Genomic DNA, 23,719 nt, shown 5'->3' on the forward strand with positions numbered 1-23,719 from the left:
ATTGTCACGATGGAGTAGAAAAACTCCTGGAGGACGGCAGACCTTCCTCCCCAACCCACCACGCATGTGGAGAGGACGAGGGCGGGAGGGCAGAGGATGCCCAAACGGGACCTCCTCTAGGCAGCAAAAGAAAACAAGGTAAGGGATGTATACAGGTAATGGCCCTTTACCCAGTCCTGTGTTCCTCTCTTACCTACTAGTGACAGACAGGTGAAGAAAAGAGGAACGTTACCAAGTCCAGAGGCCAGGAAACCGTTGCAGGGAAAAGAAAAGAAAAAACACCAGCAAGGGACATCACCTGGCCGGCACGAGGGCGGCAACTACAGAGGAAGCAGAGTTACCATCCAAGTGAAAGGAAGAGTTCCAGTTCGAGAATAGCAGATCTGAAAGGAGGTTACACAAAAAGGAAAAAAGACACTATGTCTAATCTCCAATTCAAGGGGGTATCCAAATGCAATCCATAGGAAAAAGCCAGTTGAGAACTGTTCGGCCACAAAATCCAGTCACCAAATCCAAAAGGGTGTCCATGTGCATTCCATAGGGAAAAGCCATTCCAGAAACAGGAGCGAGTACAAAAACATCAATGCAATCAAGACAGGAGTAAGATCAGGTTGAATTCCAGAATCCAGAAAGAGGATCTGCGATACCGGCGCCATGAGATGCTCAGGAACAGAGAAACTACTTTGAGTTGCAGCGCAAGGTTAGAGGATGTGAGTATTTATTTCCATGTCAGAAGACTACGGCGTGCAGCATAACATGGTGCCGCCGAGCCCCATGGGGGCTGTAGTGTAAGGGACAATGCTGAAGGTGTCGGGGGTGGGGGGGGTGTAGGGGAAATGCCAGCTGCGGCGGAAGAAGTACCGGGTTCAGAATGGGAACATGACAGCTATATCCCAGTTTGGGTTTTTTGCTCCTAGAAGTCCAATCTGTATTTCTTGGAGACTCCAGGTGACTCATCACATCTGCTAGGTCGAGGGATACACTTTGGCACCATTTCTGTGCTGTTTTACTGCCGTTTTCCACAGTTTACCGCCACAACCTTTTGCTTGGCTGTGGGTTGCTGCAAGAGTCCTGAAAGTTTCATGCCTTCTTTTGTTCAACCTGCTGCCATTTTTTTTGGTCCCTCTCCTACAGTAAGTTTCCCTCTGTACATTTTGCAGTGGAAAACACAGAGAGACCCAGAAAAAGAGAAGATCTAGTGGAGCAGGGTTCAAGACCAATCAGGAAGGCAGAGCATGACTCAGTCCCCAATGTTAACCACTGTGGCAATGCAGTAGAAGGGGACTTGCAGAACCCAATGACTATGGAGCCTCTTAAGAGTATCATGACTAACCCACCAATCCAGTGCTCAGGTAAGTACTCAGTGTTGCTTCTAGATAGTCTGTTCCGAGAAAGCGAAACAATCTGGTAAGTAGCACCTTCTGTTTTAAAGTGTGAAATGAAGGTTCCGGTCACCCAGGGATTAGCACCTAGAGTTGATGATGGCCCAAAAGAACAACAATCATCCTCTAGAGTAGTGGGACCCACCACCCAGAAGTGGAATCAATGACGAAGATGGCTCCTGGAGTAGTGAGGAACATGCACACAGCAGACCCCGGATGCTCAGCAGGCAAATATGGTCAGCATACCAGCAGAAAACGCCCCGATAGCCAGATAATGCTGGTGGCGACCAGAGCCCACCCAGCAATGCAGAATTGGGTTGGTTGTCGGAGTCACAACACCTTTCCATTCGGTGGCAGCTTCCAAAATCAAGGCGCAACACCCTGTTGGGAACCAGCGAATAAAATGGGCCGGAAAATGGATGCAGGTTGGAAGTCGTAGCCCCAGCAGATAAGGAGGGCCAGAAGGAGGACGTGGCAATCTCAGGAATAACTCTAAAAATGCCAAAAGAACTCAAACTGAACTATACCCAGGCAACTGCATCCAGCCAGTATGGCTGGAAGATGGTCTAAAAATGCAGCAAAAGGCGGGAAACAGCCTAAAACCCTCCAGCAGGTAAGCAGACCTGCTCATCTTCCAAAAATGTCAGCAGTGCTCACCTTAGGAACAGTTTGACATATATATTCCTTCACTCACAGAAGCCAGCCCACCAGCTTTTGGTGGCCAGCCAATCAGGTTGGCCTAAAAAATCTGAAACGCCCAGCTCCAACCCCCGCAGCAACTGTAGTGGCCTGCCCAGGTCCAGGAAATGGTCTGATCCACTGCAAACCACTATGGAGGCTGCCATCCTGGGCTCACAAAGAGCCCACGTCGACACAACTGCCATTTTATGGCCTGCCTTGTGGTATACAAACCAACCAAGTGTCGATACCTCACGGACACTCCCGTCCCATGCACACCTATATTTACTGAAACATATTTTCAGTCAACATTTTAGTACATTGTGATAATGTTAGTTTTTCCACAACAATTTAATGCACACGAATAGTGTCCAGAATCTTATTTAATATCTTTCATCAATAATTTACTAAAAGTATTCAGCTGACTATCTTCGTCAGTTTCATAGATTCAACAAAGTAATAATAAAGTAAAGAAACGGTTGTCTACAGATTCTTCTTCAACATATATAATTTTAGCAAAAAACACTTTCAAAAGAATTTTTACAAATGATAGAGCTCGACGCGTTTCGAGAATAAGTTCTCTTCATCAGGAGCAAGTTATCACTTCATCTTCAATTTTCATATTTCAAACCTATATCTACAAAATAAATTTCAAACATGTGGATGTAAGACTGGCCCTCCTTCATCTGGTTATTAAAACCTACTGTGTACGATCAGGGAAAGATTATGTGTCTTCATACTTCACCTAGAGTTACTTGGTTTAAAGCTATGCTGGAAGAGCTCTACTAATACCCACACCACCTGAACAGCAAAGGTAGTATACTTATCAGTACTGGGCATGAACCCATCCACTAACTTAGCAATAATATCTAAAGGGTAGCAAATATATTTCCTAGTGCATCAGCATGAATTTAACACCAATTTGTAAACTGTGTTTGCCTCTACAAGATATTTGGCATATATATTGCTGGGAAAGATTTTCACTTTGCTGCTTTTCACCCATAGACGTCTGTGGGACATCCTATCTTTTTGCTGTTGTGTCTACTGACCTGACATAGTTGAGGTAAGCAAAGCCCTCTTTTTTACTTCACTCTTATGGGGAAACTGATCAGTCCCTAAGACTATCTGTATTGGGAGACTGTCCCCCTTAGTGGATTTCTTGTATGTTTAAAGCTACACACATAACCTTAAAGTGAAGTGTGATAAGGATACTTTGTATCCATTAATTTTTGCTTTTGTAACTTTGTGGTTAAAATTACAATGTATTCAGGATGGGCTGATGGTATCTTATATAGTTCTACCATGTGTTTGACGTTCTACCTGTGCACTTTTACATTTTGCTGCATAATGCCATAGAGAGTACCATTTACTCTAAAACGTGCGTGCAATGAGATTCTTGCTTGTCCTCCGGTCATTTTGGACTCTAGCCTTCTTTCTGCCCTCTCGGGTCCTGAATTGCCAAATATGGAAAGCCCTTTCCTGGGTAAAGCCCCTGCTTTCTCGGACAAAGTAGCGGTTTGTGTGTGTGGCTTGATGTGAGCGATGGGACTGTCTGGTCACAGTCTATATCCCAGTCACAGTGTGTCTGTTGCTAGTATAAGGAACTCATGGTGGCAACAGTAAAGACAGACACAGGTGATCAAAGTTCAAGGGTGTTTATTGAACAAATGCAGGGTGGAAAAATGCCTAAACTAGACCACGAGCTAACAGTTCCATATCAGCTATCAAGTTCTTCGATGGTCAAGTCTCTTTTTAATAAAAAAAGTCTTTTGCCTTCGAGGCCTGATGCGCTCAACAAACAAACACATATTCTGTTGTATGAACACTTAGGTGAGGGCTTCACCTCTGGCTCCCCCTCTTCTGGGCGCTGACCCTTGAGAACACTTTGGGTGATGGCTTCACCACTGGGTCGCGCTCTTCTGGGCGTTGACCCTTCATAACACTTTGGGTAATGGCTTCACTCCTGGATCTCCCTCGGCCAGGCTCGGATCCCCAAATGACAAGGGGGACACTTCTCTTCCCCTTGTCTTGCAATACTTCTCGCTTTTACAAATCTTAATGTCTTTTTAAACAGGTTTTCAGGCTTTTCCCCTGGTTGTCGGCTTCCCTCTGCCGGATTCACTGTGGCCAACGTTTGGCTGTCGGCTTCCCTCTGCCGGGTTCACTCTCTCTGACTTTTACCAATAATTCCTCACAGGACTTTCAGACTCCATCCTTTTTCATTAGCACCTCTCGCCCGGGTTCACTTTTGCTAATTTCCACAGTTCATGTGTTAGTTTTCAACATGCAGGATTCACTTTTCTTAGCTTTCACAGTTCTTTGTCGGTCAAAGAGTTTCAACGGTACAGAGGATTTTTTACAAGACCCCTGTAGGACCATTTTGACCGTTCTTCGCATCTTCCCAAGGGCTTCTGGTTACAGTAGTTTCTACCGTCGGGTTATCGCCCAGAGTTTCCTGCTTGAGCACTTAGGTGCTGCCGTACTCCTCGGTTGTTGATTTTCTCCTTCTTTTATCAATGTGTCATTAAGCCTTTCAAAGTTCAAATGAGCCATTGGCTTCTTTTCGTTCAACACAGTTCAGTTTCTTATCGATTCTCACCTCGACTCACCGGCTGTGATGAACCGCGTGCCTTTCCTTATCCTTGGAGTCAAAGTTGGTACCACCTAGACCAGAGTCCTTCCCCAGCTGGCTATTGTTCGCAGTTTTATACTTTTTGTGGAGTTTTTCTTGGCCTTGGTTGGAAAGGGCAAGGCCGCTTCTCTCCTTGTCACCCTGTCTGTGCCGTCTTTCTCCTCCTTTTAAACTGCCTTGCTGAGTTAGCTCTCACGTCGTGTGGTCTGCCTTGCTCCTCCTGTGCTCTTGTGCTCCACCTTTTATCCCTGTGGGGAAAGGAAAGGGCAGTCAGGTGTGTGTGATTCAGGTCAATTTCCTTACTTTGCCTGACCCTTGTGTTGGGACATGTCAGGCAAACAACTTTAGGGTTAGTCCATTGTTTTCTACATTGTGAGAAAGTGTTGGGGTCAGAATATAATAGTGGTAGGAGGGGGAAGTAGTGTTCTAGGGAATTGTAACCCTCGTACTCAGAGGATCGGTAGTGATCTCAAAAGGGTGGTTTTTATAGGGTATGTGAAGTGAACGGGAATAGCCGGGACCATGAAATGAACAAGAGGAATTGTGGGAACGGTAGTTGTTTGTTACAATAGATTGGGTGTTCAAAAAATAATAATCAAGGGGACCTGAAGAAGAATGACTGGGAGTATTCAGGTAGCAAACAGGGATTCTGGGGAATGTTGTTTCTAAGTGCAACAGGGTGTCTAATGCATTCACCACGTGCGGAGTAGATGGTGGATTCAGGAAAAAAGGAGATTCATTGGTTGGAAGGGAGGTCGATGTATAATAACCCAGAAAAACATCAGGGACTTCATCACCTTATCTTCCTCCTCGTTATAATACTGCGTCTCCCTTTTGGGTTTTCCCCTGAGCATAACGCCGCGCTCCCCTACCCAGGTGATCCCCCGGGCCTTCCTTAGCGTGGTGGAACTGGGAGAGACACCTGAATGTTTCCTAATTTCTGTAACACTTAGCTGCAACCACTTGTATACCACAATGTAATAGTAAACCTACCCGAGTTGTATCATTGGCAGAACTGGTAACTCTTGGTCTCTGAACCCGTTTAGTCTCAGGGTTGGACCTACTAAGGGCTAGTGACCTAATTCTAGGAATGCTGATAAGGGTTTTACTATATTTTTCTACTTGATTACCCATCTCTGTTTACTGTTTTTGAATCTGTTTTTCTAAATCTTCAACTGCTTTACCACACAGTTATTGAGGTTATTACTTACGATTATGCTCACTGTTTCTTAACTGTTTTTGAGATAGTGTTAGGGGTTCTAACCAGGACCCCCAAATGTTATGTTATTAGGCATTCATATAGCGCTCTATATATCATTGGTATGACCCCAAAGCGCTGGTAGGTTGAACGCCCTCAGAGGCCGCTGTCCAGGCCAGTTGAGAGAGTAAGTATCGTAAGGTGCATGGGTGCACCAGTTAAGTGTGCAGCTGATGTAATTGCCTGATGGTAGTTGAACCCTAGCATTAGGTGTGGTGGTGACGATATCCGATGAATGTGTGCAGTCTAGTGGGTGGACACCCAGACTGAGTTCTGGCTGCGTTAGGACTATATGACGCATGTGTGTAGCTAGGCCGGTTTGTCATGGGATATATCTGCGTTTTATTAGCGTGATAAGGTGTTCATGTGGTAGTGTTCAAATGTGAGCAGCTAGGCCGAATTGATCGAGGGGTATAGCTGCACTCTAATTGTGTGATGGTATAGAGTAGCGTTACGCTCACCGGATATCCCCAGAGGCGTCTGCAAGGCTCTGATATCTGGAACCCTGGATGCGTAGTTGCCCAGTGCTGAATAATGAATCTGAAATTACAGAAGGGAGGATTTGTGATAATTGTATCTAATGGGTGAATCTCCCACCTCCCTCTGACCGATTCCCTTCCCACTGGGTTCTTTTCTTACCTTAGTTATTTGTAGGGTGAGCTATCCGTCCTGCGTTTCTTGTGCAGGGGCGCTTGTCGTTTGTTTATGAGCTGCCCGAGTTGCTACACTGGTGCAATATGCCTTGCTTGGGCCCAGGCCTGCTGTGACCCCGAATCTGCTGGTAGGCAGGTAGGTTTGTTAATTGTAAGTCTTTGTTCTGTTTATGGTGGGAATTTGTTAATGTCTTTATCTCCCTCTTTTTAGGTGCGAAGGTCTTGATGCTGGCGTGCCGGATGGAAAGGCACGTTTTCTAGGTAAGAGAAAACGCGAAGCGCAGCGCATTTATTGTCTTTTAAAGCTAACCTGTGTTTTCTTCTTCTTCTCCTCACAGGCCGCTGTGGTGCTGCGAGTGGATGAGAGTGCGATGAAAAACAGGCCCCCGAAATCCGTTAAGGTAACTACAGCACTGTGCGGTTGTTTAATATTGAAAGCGAACCTGAATATGTCTCTTTTCAGATGTTGCTGTGGTGCTCCGGAGGAAGCGTGGCGTAGCACAATGGAATTCAGGTAAGATTGATGGAATTCGATGTTTTGGAAGTTCGCGTTCTAATATTATTTGTTCCCTTTCTCGTTATTGCAGGTCACAATGTTCGAACAGCAACTGTGGTAGTGGTTCGCCGGAAGTCCTTAAGCTAGTACTCACAGGTGAGTGATGTTTCTTCTTCTCTCGGTTTCCACAGATTGCAGCCCAGTTGAGATGCTGAGTGCTGGATGGTGTTTTCTCAGGTAAAGCAGAATAATCTTGTTATTGTTCTTGCAGGATTACAGGAAGATGCTGAAGACCAGGAGCTGGACACGGTGAGCGTCACGCTGCGGGTTGCAGAATAACTCGAAGCGTGTTCTGCAGTCAGGGTGTGGTTTATATAGCCCAGGTAAAGTAGTACCAGGTGAAAGTAGTTCCAGGCCTGCCACGCCAAAAACACTAGACCGCATGGCTTGGTTCTTAGAACTAGACTGTGTGGGTGCTTCCATGTTGGATTTAAAGGTCCATGTACATAAATGGGGCCTAGTTTGAACAACCCTTCCTTCCTACAAATGAGCCTGGTGCCAAAGGTGCCAGGACTGGCTCCAGGAGCCCTTTTGCAGTGGTTTTAAGGCCCTCAGGGTTCTGGTGGGAGCCTGCTTGCGGCACAACTTGTGCCCACTCACAGTGGTCATGACAAGTAGAGTAAGCTTAGTGATATGGGGGTGAGTATTTGAGTGGAGTTATGATCAAAGGAGATCGATATTCCGGAGGTCATGCAAGTGGATGCTTACTAGCAAATTAGTAAGAGTTTTCAGTGGTGACATGGTTCGGGATGCATTGAGCAATTAAATATCGGGATGCTAGGATTCAATCGCTTCAGATGGGCATGGTTGGTATTACAGAAAGAGCCACGTTTTTAGGGCTTTACGGGGAGTCATATAGTCCTGGGTGTGTCGAATATGTGGGGGAAGCGAGTGCCACAGAGTAGAGGCCAGGGTAACGAAGGCCAATCCACCAATCCTAACAGAGTTAGAAGTTGATATCGCTAGAAGGAAGGCAGTGCTTAATTTTAGGGTGCGGGATGGGAGGTATGCTTTTATCTTTTCTTGTAGGTGTAATGGGCCAGTCTTGTGTACTGCTTGGTGAGTGATGCAAAGGGTCTTGAAGTTGGCCCCTCGTCCGACTGGGAGCAGTGAAGGGTTCGGAGTGCAGGTGAGATGTGGTCTCTTTGACCCAGGGCAAGGAGCAGTTTTGCGGCAGCGCTTTGGGCTCTTTGGAGTTTGTTGAGTGGGTAGGCCGGGGCTCCTAGGTATAGGGAGTTGGGATAGTCCGATCCCAACATCAGAATAGACATAACTGCGGTAAGTCTGTTCGGGTAGGAGAGGTAGGGAAAATATGTCTGAGAAGTTTGAGGTGGTAGTGACAGCGTTTTGAGACGTTGTTGATCTGACAGGAGAGTGTTGGGCCTGAGTCCATAGTGCTGCCTAGGTTTTTTACTGAGTCAGAGGGGGTAGGGGGTTGTGGCGAGGGACTGGGGCCAAGGGAGCAGATGTGGTAGAAGGGCAGTGTTGCTGCACACCATCATTTCAGTTTTAGCAGTGTTCAGGAGGAAGTGGTTTGTTGTCATCCATCGATCAATATCGCGAAGACAGGCTTCCAGGTCGGGATGCATGATTTGGGAATTCTTAGGATGATTTGGGTATCGTCAACATAGTTGTAGCATAAGATGTGGTACAAGCGGATGATTCCTGGTAGAGTGGTCCTATAGAGGGTGAACAGGAGAGCCGATGGGCATGCGCCTTGGGAGTGTTCACTGAGCTAGCAGTTGAGACAAAAGGGAGAGGAGGGTTATTTGTTTCCTGTCGCTGAGGAAGGAGGCGATCCACTTGAGAGCAGTGCCTCGGATTCCTAGGGAGTGAAGGCGGTCAAGGAGGATTGAGTGGTTAACCGTGTCAAAGCCTGCAGATAGATCGAGGAGAATCAGTGCAGCACATCCTTCAGAGTCTGCAGTGACCTTGAGATCATCCCAGATCGCAATCAGAGTGGTTTGTTTCATGTCGCAATCTGAAGCCTTGTTGTGCGTGGCCGAGGAGACTGCTGGATTCTACAAAGACGTTGAGCTGGGAGTATGCCGTCCGGTGGATGAGTTTTACTAGAAATCTGGCTTTGGAGATTGGTCTGTAGTTTTTGGGGTCAAGCAGGTCGAGGGAAGCCTTTTTAAGAAGGGGCTTGACATGCGCTGTTTTGAAGGCATCTGGGAAGATGCCAGAGGTGACGGAATCAATTAGTATGGCTCTTGCATGATCTCATGCACAGGTAGATGAGAATATTTCTTTCAGGACAGAGGCGGGGCAAAGGTTGAGGGGTGACTCAGAGGTTTGCTTGCAGATAGTACGTCAAGGAACTCGACTCTGGAGATGGTTTGAAGGTGTAGAAGGTAGGGGCAATGGGCGTCGGGGGAATGGGAGTTGGAGGGATCGGTGGTGGGAGGGGGGAGAGGAAGGATAGTTTGGTGTTAAGGGAAGTCGTCCTGTCAAGAGCAGTTTTGTAGAGGTGAAGGGAGAGGGAGTCGCAGAGTGTTTGTGTTGGGGTGGATTGGCTAGAGCAGCAAGTGGGTTTGGCGAATTCTGAAATGATCTTGTGGGAGTTCTTTGCTTCGGTTGCCACAGTCGAGAATTTGTTTATTGTAGTAGACTTTTTTGGCCTTTCGTATTTCAGTTTACAATGGTGCAGGGCGAACATGGATCTGTTGAGATCGGATTCAGATACCTGCCATTTCCGTTCAAGAGTTATTTTGTTTTTTGGCATTCCTCTGGAGGGGGGTGAACCATTTGGGGGACGGTCCATTGCGTGAGGAAGCAGGCACGAGAGGGGTGTGAGGAATTAGTGAGTCATTAAGCCAGGAGTTGAAGGAGTCGATGGTTAAGGCTCTATCGAGGGGAGTGTTGCAGGGGGACAAAGAAGCTGGGCTTCGGCTATGTCAGGGAAGATCTTGATTTTGTTTCAGCATTTGAGATCCTGGGGTGAGGAGGACAGGAGAGCGGTAAGAGGGGGGACAGGGGTGTGGCTAGAGAAAGAGATGGCATAGTGGTCGGTCCAGATGAGTGGTTTGGGCTGGGATAAGTAAATTAGGTTATGGGAGCTGAGAATTGCATCAAGGATGTGCCCACTTGAGTGGGTTGGACCAGTCGTATGAAGGGATAATGGATGTATCTATGTATTTAATATTGGTTTAATACAAATATTTACCTGAGGTTTTCATGTTTAAAGTGTATTCAAAGACATTATACATGTATATTTGCATACTTCTCCGTCTATCTGGGATTATTGGAGTGCGCTTTGTGTGTCTCGTTGTAGACCTAAATCACTCTCTCACCCCAGCTGAGTCTAAGCCTTACTGCTCTGCTACTCTACCTTGACTGGATTAGGCTAATAATAGGTTGGTTTATCAGAATCCACGCCTGGGGTTAATTCTGAAAATCCATTTAAATACATATACATATCAAGTCTATACGTAACTATCTGCTAAATTATCCGTTAGATGCCCTACAAACATGTTTTCAGAGCTTCCACACGGCAGCTACTCAGCCTGCATGCCGCCTGCTCAGGATCAGTGTAGAAGTGCATTTCCAATGCATGTATAATTGAATCTAGCATGGGTATATCATAGAGTATTAAACATGTTTTGTTCTGAAAGCCTTCTTTGCCACATCAAATACCCTTCTAGCACTTTGGACCCTGTAGTGTCGCGTTATCAAAAAGATTCACACCTATTTTGAGGGCTGCATGAAGTGCAGTGTCCCTTTTGCTGTAATTCAAAAACTTCAGAATGGGACGGTGTGGTGTCACCCTGCCTAGGAAGGAGACCTTTTTATTTGCGGGCCTTCTCTATAGCTAATAACTTTTAAAAAGGGGCATCTGGGATTAGTGATTGTATCAGAGACTCAACATGGACTTCTATTTTCTCAGATTCGACCCGTCGCAGGCAAAGAAATTGGATGTTCCAGCTAATCGACTTCCCCGGCCAGGATCCTCCAGATTATTAGCCAGTTTGTTTTTCATCTGTTCAAGCTGTTTCAGGTCTTCATTTATTTTAAGTACTTCAGAATCCACGTTTTCCATTTGCCTCTCCATTGCTCAAATGCGAGTTGTGAGTTCCACGAATTTAACTTGCATATTATCAATCCTATCCCCATCACCGTTGATCTGTAGGGGCGGTTTTGTGTCTTGGTTTTAGTTCAAGTACTTTTTTGAGGATGATGTTGTTTTCCACTGAAAACTCATCTATCCTTTCTGCTCTTAATTACTGTCCCACATTCTCATGGGAGAAGCACTCTAGGCCATTTGCAGCAGTTGCATTTCTGTTTTTTCTGATGTTTCGACATTGGTTATTCGGTTAAAAGAATTTAGCAGTGGAGTCAGGGCATAATTTACAATCACAAGGCCCTGAGTGGAAGCTAGCGGATATCCGCAGTATCCACGCTTGGGGCCGGCAGCACTTTGCCAAATCCAGGCAAAATTACTGCATGGAATTTAGTGTTCTGCAGTAGGAGATGGGGAAAAAGAGAACTCAGCCAGGTAGCAAGCCCTTCCGCCGCAGGTCCTCAAACGCTGAAGCAAGCTCTGAGGCCAGGCCAGATCAGCCTGTATCAGCACCAAGCCCGCTGGTCGTGCATGCCAGTTCAGGGACGGTACCTGCAGTCCGCGGCGTGGTTTGGGCAGGGCGTTCAGCTACAGGGGCCCTGGGGGTCAGACCAGGAGGTCACCGCTCATCAGCTAAAGGCACTGTCTCCACCTGTCTGCACTCCAGCCCCAGCAAGCTCATGGCGCTTCTGTCAATAGGGAGGCTTTTCCAGCTCTCTTGCAGGTCTGTATTTGTTCAGCAGGAGGCTCGCGCTGTAATTCAGTAGAAGAAGCAGTGTCTGCTCTCTGGCGAGGTTCGGGCATACTAATATGGCGGCAAATGCAATTTTGATACGCTGCTGCGGCTTCATTTTGGTAAAAATGCAGCCGGCACGCAGATTCCTTAACATCTGCACTAGTCCTTTCACATCACATGACCCTTTAATCTTGAAGCTGCCACTGAGCAGGGGAGCCTGAGAGGAGACCTGGGAAGTGTCTCAATGTAGCTGGAATCCAGCAACATATTTCTGTGGAATAATATCCTTGTAAGTCTCAGGAGTTGGGGTTCTTGATAACGGCTAAAAGGCTTGCTGGGTTGAAGAGATAGCTTTTTTTTCTTTTTTTTCCAACACAATTTATTAAGTTTACAATAAAAAAAAACAATAAGAACCATACCTCAAGTACATAATGTCTCACAGAAAATAGCATAACATAATGAGTTAAACATATTAAACATCACATAATAACAAACCCATCAAAAGAATGAAGAGATTTTTACTTGCTTGCTAATTGTGAGAACGCACTATATCTCTTAAAAATCAAGATTTTCCAGAATACCTTATACGAAAGTCTTGATTCTTTTAAAGACACAAAGGTGAGCATTATGCTGCTCTTTCTTTAATGAAGAAGCTGAAGCATCTAGATTTAAGCATAAGAACTTTACAAAAATACTCATACTTTGCTGAAATCTTAACGTTCAAACATATTGAAAAATGTTTCCCAGAAAACATGGCGGTTTAATGTAGTCCAACTCTGTGAGCCGGCTGACTTCCTTGAACCAATCTGCAGCTGTCATCCCTTGAAAAGCCCTCTTCTGCCCTTCATCTTTCTCTTTTGCCGCTGACTCGCATGCAAACTACGGCTCTTTACGCAGTTGCGACCAGTTTAGCCTCCACCCCTGCAAAAAGAGACACAAAAGTCAGGGAGGTACAAGATTGCTTCAAAACTACTAGCAGGACTGTGTTAAAATAATCGAAAGTATAGTTCTACAACCATTTGTCTTTAAAAGAATCAAGACTTTTTTAGAAGGTATTCTAGAAAATCTTCCTTCTATCTCAAGATCAGATGCAAGCATTATAGTAGTTTAAAGCTTACTCACCACCACCCACGCCGGCTGTTAATTATGTCCTCCATTCATTCTTGCAGACTAACACCAACCTGAAAGGCTTTAGAAGCCATTGCTCAAATGGCCGAATGGTCTCCGAACTGAGATGTATTGATACTGGCCTGCGCCAAAGTCCATCTTGCCCAGCGAGCCAGCGCAGGAGAAGACACTGGCTTGTGAGGCTTCTGAATAGCAATTAGCAATTTCCCTCTGGGATTGGATTGGAGGTCTTTGGTAGCCTCCTTGTATGCTTCCGAGCATTGGACCACACATAACTGGAGGATCCAGAAAGGCTAAACAGGAAATCAGCTTGGAACCGCGTCAAGAAACAAACCCGCTTTAGCATGCAACACACTGGGGGACATTACCGATGGGGAGAGCATCCACTAGCTTATGCCCTGCAGATATGGCAGATCTATAGGTGTTAATTGTCCTGTAAGCCTTCCCCTGTTCAGCGAGTAATGCTGGAAAATTGAGAACCGCATATTGAGGGGCTGAAACAGAATGTACATCCCATTCCAAGCACCAGCGGGACCAAATTGCCCATGCATTTCTGTTGTATTCCGATGTGGAAGAAGCCCAGCTGTCTTTGATGAGGCTGACTATTGTCGAAAGGATTGGGACCTTCCAACGTGCCTTGAAATCCTCCAGAATGTCAGGGTCAGAGCTTGCGAGCTAACCAAAGGGTGCAGGTCTCGCTGCGGATTGTCAGAAGAAAAGAATCGTAGGCTAGATGGTTTGGATAATTTGCAGAAAGTTCGAGTCGAACTGGAAACCAAGTATGTGTTGTCCACAATGGGACTACCAGCACCGCTTCTGCCATGCTTGATGAATTTTTAGCTGGCATCAGGATATAAGCGCAAATGGGTGAAAAGCATAGAGCAGTCCCACAAACCAAGGCTTGAGAAACGCATCCGCGGCCTTCGCTGCTGGGACTAACTTCCAGCTGAAGAAAACCGGAAGGTGGGTTTACAGCCGTGAGGCAAAGTGGTCCATGTGGATCGGCTCCCAGCCACTGTGAAGCTTCCAGAAAATTCTCTGGTCTTCCAGTCACTGTAGTCCACAAGTTCCAGTCCGCTACTGTATTCTCTAGACCCGGGAGATACTCAGCTGTCAGCAAGATGTGATTGTCTAGTCAATCGTGGCAACGGTCCTTGGCCAACTCTGCTAGGAGCCTGGACCTCGAACTCTTGGGGGGACCATTTCCCCCCATAGACACTGTCCCATAGTGTGCCCTCCGGCCCAGCTGACCGGCATCCGATTCTATCACCAGGTCCGGTCAAATCCAAATATAGCTCTGCCATTCCAGGCTTCCATCTGATCCAGACACCAGACCAATTCCAGCTTTGTTTCGCCTGAAATCTTCACTCGTTGAAAGCGTTCTTCAATTGTTGTAACGCTCTGCAATCTAAGGGACCAGGAAATATGGCTTGCACTGAAGAGGAGAGAAGTTTTGTGACCCTCGCTAGTTCCTGGAGCGACAACTGGCCCCTTGCAAGGAGTAGGCTAATCTCTCTCTCTCCAGATTGTCTGCACCTGTGAGCATAGCTTCCACTGTGTTCACACAAAAGCCCAGAAACTCCCATTACCTGCGTGGGTGTCAGGTTGACTTTTCACAGTTCACCAGGAACCCTAGACTGCGCAGCCGATCCACTGCTCACCGAGCTTTCTGCGTCAACAGATCTCTGTCTTGGGACATGATAATCATGTCCAAGTACATGATGAGCCTGATGCCCTGCTCCCTGAGACTGCTACCACTGGCTTCATCAGCTTGGTAAAACACCAATGCGCTGATGAGAGCCCATAGGGCAGACTTGGGAATTCCCAGGGGTGGCCAGCCCACTGGAAGCTACTGTGAGCAGGGAAGCATAGGACCGCTAGATACGCGTCTTTCAGATCTAAGTGGACCATCCAGTCATTTGGCAGTAAAAGATTCCTGAGCTTGTGAGTGCCCTCCATTCTGAAGTGACAATAAAGAATGAAGCTGATAAGTTCCCTTGTGTTGTTAACAGGTCTTGCCTTCATCTTCCTTCTCTCTAGTAAGAGATTGCTGAACAAACTCAGGCGCTGTCTGACTGAGCGGGTATCATGCAATTTTTGCGCCAGCTTGGCTATCTCTCCATCCAGTGATTCTTGGTCGGCGGCCGACATTGCTATTGGGCGAGGCAGACGCAACTGCACTGGCTTGTTGAAATACTCTATGCGAAAACCCCAGACTGTATCCTGCACCGAGGTGTCTCCTGAAGACTCATGCCAGGCATGCATAAACATCTCTCTCCACCTTTCTATCGGAATTGAAGGCGCTGTGCTGCAGAATCTAAGCTGTGGGCTGGAGGGGCAGCTTTGCTGCTCACCTCCATCCGCAACCTCTGGCTTGGTACGGAAAGGCGCTGTCTGTCCTTTGTTCTTGCCAGTATTGCACTGCCACTCTTTTGCCCCGAGACCTTCTATTCAGCGAGTAACGGTCACAGAAGAAGCCCCTGCCTTTTCTGGCCTTCAAGATCTTTTTCGAGAAGACTCTCTTTATGGATTACTGGTCTTTACCCAGTGCTGTGTAAGTGCTGACAATCTTTGGCATTTCCCTTGAGAAAGGATCCCTGAATACGGGGACTTGGACGTCTGGTCCCGTTTCTGAAGCAGCAAGTTCCCCTTCCTTGGGTTTATTTTTATGAAGACTCCTTTACGCCTTTCCGCTGATATTGCGTAGTTAAAGGAAAAGTGCACTCAGAAAATATTATTGGCTAAAAAAATGGGCAATAGTCTAAAACATACTTTAAACATATTTTGAATGAAAGTTCCTATGTAAACATTTAGCAGACGAGTCTCGAAGCGTTTACATGGGAGCATCCATTTTGCCATTTCAGGCAGCCTCCTCAGCTCTGACCTGGCGGCACTAAACAAGCAGCAAAAGCCCCCTACTGGGAGCTTTTGCTTACTGCAGCCAGAGCAGAGCTGAGGAGGCTGCCTTCACTTTCATTTTACGTTTTCGGTGCTCCCCAAGCCCAGGGAAGCACAGAAAACGTAAAATGAAGGCAAAAAGCAGGGGCGCAGCAATTACAAATACTCCCGAGCACAATTTTGAAAACCTTATTTATAGCTTAGTTCTTGGTAGTAGAAAGAGGGCCATTCTTTCTCTATTTCTTCATGTGCCCATAACTCTAGAAAACAGACTTATTTGGGGGCGCTGTTGAGCAGCCGCAAGATGGCTGCCTCTCTTTGAGCTCCTATACTGGACACCCGCTCACTGTGCCAGTGGCCTGCTTGTAAAGACCTAATCTGTGAAATTGTGATACCATCCGATGCCGCAGAGGCTGGTGCGCACCTGTGCCAAGTTTGGCTGTGCTCTGCGAACAGGAGTCTTTGATCTGCGCCGTGCCTGAAACCGCGGCCTACGCGGTGTCACCTGATAGTGGGCCTGCAGATTGAACTCTGTGCGACACAGCGGCCTGCATACGGTGACGGAAGCTGTGCATGGGCGGACCCTTGGCTGCGGGGGGCTCACTGACGGAGAAGCCGTGATCCGACTTGGAGGCGAGTGTGCCCCGTCTGCTCTTGGCTGACTGCAAGGTCGGACACCCCCGAGGTCCCACTCCACGAGGTGAGTGAGGGGAACGGATGAGAGCCCGTAGCACGGGAGCGATCTGGCGCTGCATTGGGGCGCTGCTCTGACACCAATTTGCCGACCATTAACCTGCGACATGGTTACTGCGGCGGTACAATGCAGCCTGCCTGTAACCTCTGTGCTGGATCTTTATTGAAGACAGCTTCAGCAATACTGAGGCCCTGGGTGCTGTTATAGCATTCTACATACAAACAGCATGCAGATAAATACGTGCTGACAAAGCCCACAATTGAAGCATATACAGACTAAACGGCTTACACATAAAGCGCTGAAGGTCCTGGTGGGTGCCTGAACTTGGATTTTGCTGCTGCCCCACCGTTGTAGAGGACATATTTAATGTGAAGCCCCCTAAAAGAGAGGCTAGGAATGGGGAGCCATTCACCCTATGCCTGCAACCATGCCACGGGGGAAGCAGCCAGAAGAGGCAGGGCACGATGGAAGCATTGCTCGCCAGCCTAGCGAACCCCGACAGGAGGTATCCCCTACGGCACATGGGACAACGGACCCTGCACAGCCCCCTTTTGATACTCCAAACCTTAAGCAGCTGATGGAGGGGATGCAAGCCGGCTTCGCCTCCATGACCGACAAGCTAGATGGCAGAATGACGAACATAAGCACCCTCAATGGGAAAATGGAGTGTGCCTGTGTGAGGATCACAGAGGCAGAGATTTGCATTGGGACTGCAGAGGATGACATTCATGCCCTTAAATCCCATGTGACAACCATACAAGTGGACTTAAAGAAGGGTCTATCTAAATGTGACAACCTTGAATCTAGGTCACGGAGGTGCAATATACTTATTGTGGGGCTCCGGGAAGATTTGGGCCGACGCCCGATTGAAATGGCAGTTGAAAACCTGATAAAAGAGCTACTGTGTATCCAAGATTTTTCCTCTGTAGTCGACAGGGCCCACAGAACACTGCCTAGACAACCCAGACCTGGTGCCCCTCCTAGGGCAATTATTGCGAAACTCCTCAACTACCGTGATCAGTACACTGTGCTGCACCTGGCCAGGGAGAAGGTTCCCCTGCAGTATGCCAACTCAACAATTCATATCTATCCAGACTTCTTCACTGTCGTCTGGCTGGAACCGAAATCCTCAAATGCTCAGAGAGGGCCACTCCCTAGACTATGCTTTTTTTTGGCGAGGCTATGCATACAAAATCAAGGGAAAACTCTGTTCTTTACGGTCCCTGAGGAGGCTGTGGCGTACATTCAGGCCAACATACCGCTCCCTTCCCAACTGCCGACAAGCAGAGACGATGGAGGCTTGCGTAATTGCACCACAGCCATGGACCTTGACTTGTTCAGAAGATATTAGCCAGATGTAGTCACATTTGTGACTCCCACTATGATTTAGTATCTGGATCCGACTACTCCACCTATATCGCTCACCCGATGCGGGCTCGTAATATCCTTTGCAAGTATGAATGTCAAGATAGGTGGTCCGCCACCTGGGAACTCCGTTATGGAGACAGTTGCACCTCAGGCAAGGTTGCTGTTGTTCGGGGACTCCTATTGATGCAAGTTGGGGTTGTGCGCTACAGTTGGGGTTGGGAGAGGGCGGGTGACTCCTGGCCCTGATTGGGAGGGCGATGAGGGTGCTTGGAACAATGGGGGGAAATATTGGTTAAAGCTGTTCAGTCAGCCACAAAATGGAACACATGTTTACACGCCGACTACGGGAGTCCGAAGGCTTGTTTGCGCAAGCTGCGAACATGGCTATAAATACAATCAGCATGGGGACTGTTAAAATTTTAAGTTGGAATGCCTGTGGCCTTGGTAATTATGCAAAGGCGAGGAGGATAATATTCCAAGTGAACAGGCATGACATTCAAGTTCTATTCCTACAAGACACCCACGCACGGGGATCTTGAACACTTCATTTGCTAGAGGATGGGCACCGGATAGGTTCTAAACAGATTACTCAACACAGTCCAGAGGGGTGATTACGCTTCTACATAAGAGTTGCTTTTAACTTAATACGCTCGGACATGGATCCGGAAGGCTGTTATGTGATTTTATACTGCTGATTACTTCACAAACAAGTCATCTTAGTAAATTGATATGGGCCCATCCTGGATGACCCGAGATTTTATCTAACATTGGCGGATGTGCTACGGGAGTACCCGTTTGTCCCGATTGTGTGGGGTGGAGATATGAACACCAAACACCATTTTGAATTTGGACTTCGGCCGTACTAGGGTGGCACCCAGGCCCCTATCTAGGGCGGCTAGCTGTATCTTTCATTTGCTGAGGGAACTCCACCTGCATGACATATGACGCACCCTACATCAGAGTGATAGGGGATTAACATACTATTCCACTGTACATGACATGTCATCCAGGTTTGCAGTTTTTTGTCTCTGATCAGATGGTAGGATTGACAACAGGTGCAGACCTACTCCCCTGCACTTACTCCAACCACTCCCCAATTATGCTGCCCTTGACCACCAGACACCACTGTATGCGGCGGTTCATATCGTTGGCCCTGCACGACTTAGTCTACCGGACTGACTTGGAGGCTGACATCCGCATGAATTTTGCGACTAATGATACTGGCACTGTTACACATGCTATGCTCTGGCCCGCATTTAAGGCATTCATCAGAGGAATGGCCATATCCTGGGAATTCGGGGTACTCTGCACCATACGTAGAGAGATAGCTAGTAGTGAAGACCAGCTTAAGAAACTGGAACTTGATTATGTGGCCACTCCTAGCCAATCTACGCTAGCGGCTATAAATACGCAACTAGAGGATGTCCGGTAGCTAGCGGATGTGGGAGGTAAGGTACATTGCCAGACCTGCTGCGGCTAGACTGTACGAGGGTGAGAGGCCGGGAAGAACACTATCCAATGTGGTACACCAAGAGGGGGGGTCAGACCCATATAACAGGTGTTGGGGATGAGCAACAAATACTGCGACATTCGGAACAGGAAATTAATGAGATATTTATACACTACTATACAGCACTCTACCAAGTGCAGGAGCCTGAAGACACACATGGTCTTGATGATCTACTAGACTCCATTTCTATGTGCTTGTTTTCGGAGAGCACTAGGGGCCAACTAAATACTCCAGTTACGACAGAGGAAATACTGTGCGTTATTAAAGAACTGCCGAGAAACATGGCGCCGGGCCTTGATGGACTCTCGGTGGAATTCTTTATGGAATACAGGGCACTCTTGACACCCCTCATGTTGAATATCTGTGAGGAGTCTGTGCGTGAGGGGCAACTTGCGCAGTCGCTATGAGAGGCTGTTGTAGTCGTATTACTTAGACCGAATGAATCAAGCAAGGACTGTAGTACCTGCAGACTGCTGTTATTGATAAATGTAGACCCCAAAGTGTGCACCAAGGTGCTGGCAAATGGACTACTGCCCCTTATGCCGGCTTTAATCCATAATGATCAAGCGGTTTTGTCCCAGGTAGAGCTACGTCCCTAAACCTCTGGCGATTGTTCAACATCATGGCTCGTATATCCCCTACAGCCAATGCGGTGGCTGTCACACTTGATGCCCAAAAGGCATTTGACATGGTGTCCTGGCCCTTCCTATTTGCTGTTCTCTGAAAATGTGGTGTGGGTAACACGTTTGTAAAATATATTACGATCCTGTACATGAAACTTATTGCCACAGTCAGAATCAACTCGACCCAATCAGCCCCATTCGGACTTGGCAGAGGGACATGACAAAGCTGCCCTCTGTCACCGATGCTATTTGCATTGGCAATAGAGCCTATGGCAAATGTTATTTGTTCACGGCAGAGGGACCAAGGATATCCGAATATGGGGAACCTCCGAAATCATATCGCTAAATGCGGATGATATCCTGGTGTACAATAGAGACCGTAATATAATCTAGACCCTGTCATGCAGGATATCATTAGCTCTGGCAAACACTCTGGGTTCATGGTAAATTACGGGAAGTCTGAGATATAACACTCCTAGACCCCAAGTGGAGGTCTCGTTGAAATGGGCGCCAGAGACTCTGAAATACCTGGGGGTCATGGTGTCCAGATAGAGGGAATCTCTATTTTCTGATAACTATGGGGCCCTATTAAGCTATGTGAGCAGTGAAATGGGTAAATGGGAACGACTGCCCATATCGCTGGTGGGTAGATTACCATTAATTAAGATGATATAGGTGCCTAAAATGTTGTACACTTTGTAAATGTGCCAATATGGGCGTATAGGCGATTTTTTTTTTTTTTACCGACCTCCATCGCACCATGTCCCAATTCCTGTGACCCGCCGGGGCCGTACGAAAAAAGTGGGAATCTATGGCACTGCCGTATGACCTGGGTGGATTCAATGGGCCTAATATGGAAGTCTACTGGATGGCGGCTCCAGCACAATTTTCCAATTTTTGGTATGGTATGGGAGAGGCTCCTCCACATGTCAAACTGGAGCTGGGTGCTGCGCAGGGCCTGGAAATGCAGACACTTCTAATCGACAATACGTATAGGGACGATTGCCCGTTTGATCCTGTCCTTGTTGCAATGGGGTCCTAGAGACAAATCTTTCAAAGAATGAAGGTTAAAGACCCATACTACTGCTGCCTGCCGCTGTGGAACTTCCCTCAGCTCTCCCCTAAACGAGATACTGCAATACGTAGATGATGAGAGGCGCTGGGACCGCACCATAGGTGACTTATTCCCAGAAGGTAAATTGTTGACACTGGAGGATTGGAAGAATAAACATGAAGACAAGGGAGTGGACTAGCTACGGCTGTCTGGAATACAGGCGGTACAGCATAGGTGGGAAAGTTATCCGCTAGAACCCCCAGAAAATAAGATACTGGCTTACATTTCTAATGTTAGTGGGTGCTTTCATGTCCTGGCAACCCCATGTAAGCAGCTGCTATACTGAAAGACGCAGGGAAACCCTATGCTCTGAACCAGGGTATTATCATACCAGAATATACTGAAAAAATGTCCAGGGGGCTCTATTTTAATGTGGCGTATCAAAAATATTATTTACCTCGATACACAATTTACAAAAATGAATCAATCATATATTACTAAACACTCAAAATTACATAAAGGTTGCAGGAAGCACAAAATGTAAAACATTACAGATAGCCAGACACATTACTGCAATGGGCAATCCATTAATTCACCTACATACATACAACAAACACATCCACAAAATGTTGTTTTAGATGTGAAAAAACATTCAAGCAATGACATGAAAAGACATTTTCTAGAAATAATTTCATACTATATCAAAAATGTAGGAACATGTCAACAGTTGTCTGAATGGATCTATATAATAATTAATACAGTTCATAAAATCACATCTCCAACAGTCTTCGGTTTCCAACCGGTTTCAACGTGATGGATCTATTAAGTCCACGTCTTCATCAGGGAATCCTAACGGGTGTACTAAAACAGAGTGTACACATATTGGTATTAATACACAAACCCAATAGACAATACAACAAATTATAAAAGAACATATTTTGTTAAACACACCCTACAACAACCAATTTACACTAACCTAATACACACATGTGGTAAAACCAAATACAATGCAATACACATGCCTAGATACACTAAATAATAATAAAACAGTGTCCTACATTTCTAAGTGCCCAAAAGGCGGGTGAGGCCTGGTAGATCCAAGCCCTATCCTGTGTGTGGGAGCTGCTGCCAAAAGGCCCGTCTGACAAAGCATGAATGGGAAGAGAGGACAACAGGACAACAGCAATTTTGTGTGAGAGAAAAGGAGAGAAACGCGGGCTAAATACTGACCCAACTTTTTGTCGCTGGAGCGTTCCTGCAATGAAGTGTCAGCAAGGCATAAGTCTGTGATGGACAAACATTAAGCAGTCACTGTTAAGAGAATGGCGCAAGCAAACCTGTTGTATAGATGGTGTTGACCAAAACTCTGCTCACCTACCACGTGGGACGCGGTCGATTTTATGTTCCCATTTATGTCTGCCTCAATACAATTTTTCATCGATGCACTGCATCAAAGGACTGGAAAAGACTGAAGTGCTATTGTATTCGGACTGTGTAATGGCCGATTTAAGCTTCTCTTAAGCAAAGTCTGCACAAAATGAAAAAAATATAAAGGAAGAATAAATAGAAATTGAGTGAAGGAGTGGAGCCAGAATTAAATCTGTGCAGAGAATGGGGGGAGGGGAGAGGAAAGGAATGGGAAAGAACCACTGCCTGCAATGCATAATAGAAGCATTAATCAGCTGCATTTAATAATATGCTGCATTTGGAGGAAACGCTGCATTTAAAAGTGGGCTACAATCAAAAATAGCCATCAGAGCCGAATAGTCTGTTAATGGCTCGACTATAAAGGGAAACGCAGAATCCGTGGAGATTTGTGTTCTTAAAGCGGCTCGAGGCCGAGCCCTTACGAAGGGCAATGACCCTAATGCAGATAAAACATTATTTAGAAAAGTCACTTCAGGTGTAAGAATCAACCTGCATTAGTACTCATACATGAGTGTAGAGAAAAGCAAAAGCATGGGTGAAAAATGACTGAAGCTGTGGAATACGCCTCCAATTAAAAGCTAAAGGTAATAGTTTCTAGACAACACTGCGTGCAAAAAGATACTGAAAAAAGAGAGAAAGGAGGAAAGTGCTTGGCAATGTTACTAAGCTGAATGGCGAGCCGATAGGAGTGAAACACTTTCGCACAGATGTGATTTAATTAGGGATGTAGTGCACGAAGCAAGCTGTCGTAAATACGGCTTAATGAAGACAAACTGTCCAGAAAATATCTGCAAGTGGAAGCACTAACACTATCCTTTAGTGTCACAGGATGACAAAAGAGTGAGAAAAACTACTAAAACGAAGCTTACAGTAGCGTTTACCGTGCATCCTCCCGAGAAGTAAACGTCCTTCAGTACGGCAGCTGTCCCGCCGTCTCAGAGGCTGATAGTGAAAACTGAAAAGCCGTCTATAAATACAAGTGGCAGAGAAACACGTGACATTTCACGTGATGGAAAAAGGAAAAGCCTGTGAATGGAAGGGGAAGCCAATCTATATAAAAA

General features: G+C 46.5%; 1 protein-coding gene and 1 long non-coding RNA gene across 3 annotated transcripts in view; one reads left to right on the forward strand and one right to left on the reverse strand.

Annotated features, from left to right (window-relative positions):
* Positions 1 to 23,719, forward strand: part of INTS4 (integrator complex subunit 4) — a 1,642,132-nt gene that overhangs the window by 1,553,057 nt on the left and 65,356 nt on the right. The window lies entirely within an intron of this gene.
* LOC138528379 (uncharacterized) lies at positions 12,201 to 23,616 on the reverse strand. 2 transcript variants are annotated; one of them, XR_011284133.1, is made up of 4 exons: positions 23,528 to 23,616; positions 22,609 to 22,758; positions 22,461 to 22,514; positions 12,201 to 22,091 (listed from the first exon to the last, which is right to left on the reverse strand). It is a non-coding gene; the product is annotated as an uncharacterized lncRNA (long non-coding RNA). The 2 variants fall into 2 exon arrangements; XR_011284132.1 differs by having other exon boundaries at positions 22,605 to 22,758.

The sequence above is a fragment of the Ambystoma mexicanum genome, chromosome 7q (genome assembly GCF_040938575.1).
Source record: "Ambystoma mexicanum isolate Mex_15411 chromosome 7q, UKY_AmexF1_1, whole genome shotgun sequence".
Taxonomy (NCBI): domain Eukaryota; kingdom Metazoa; phylum Chordata; class Amphibia; order Caudata; family Ambystomatidae; genus Ambystoma; species Ambystoma mexicanum.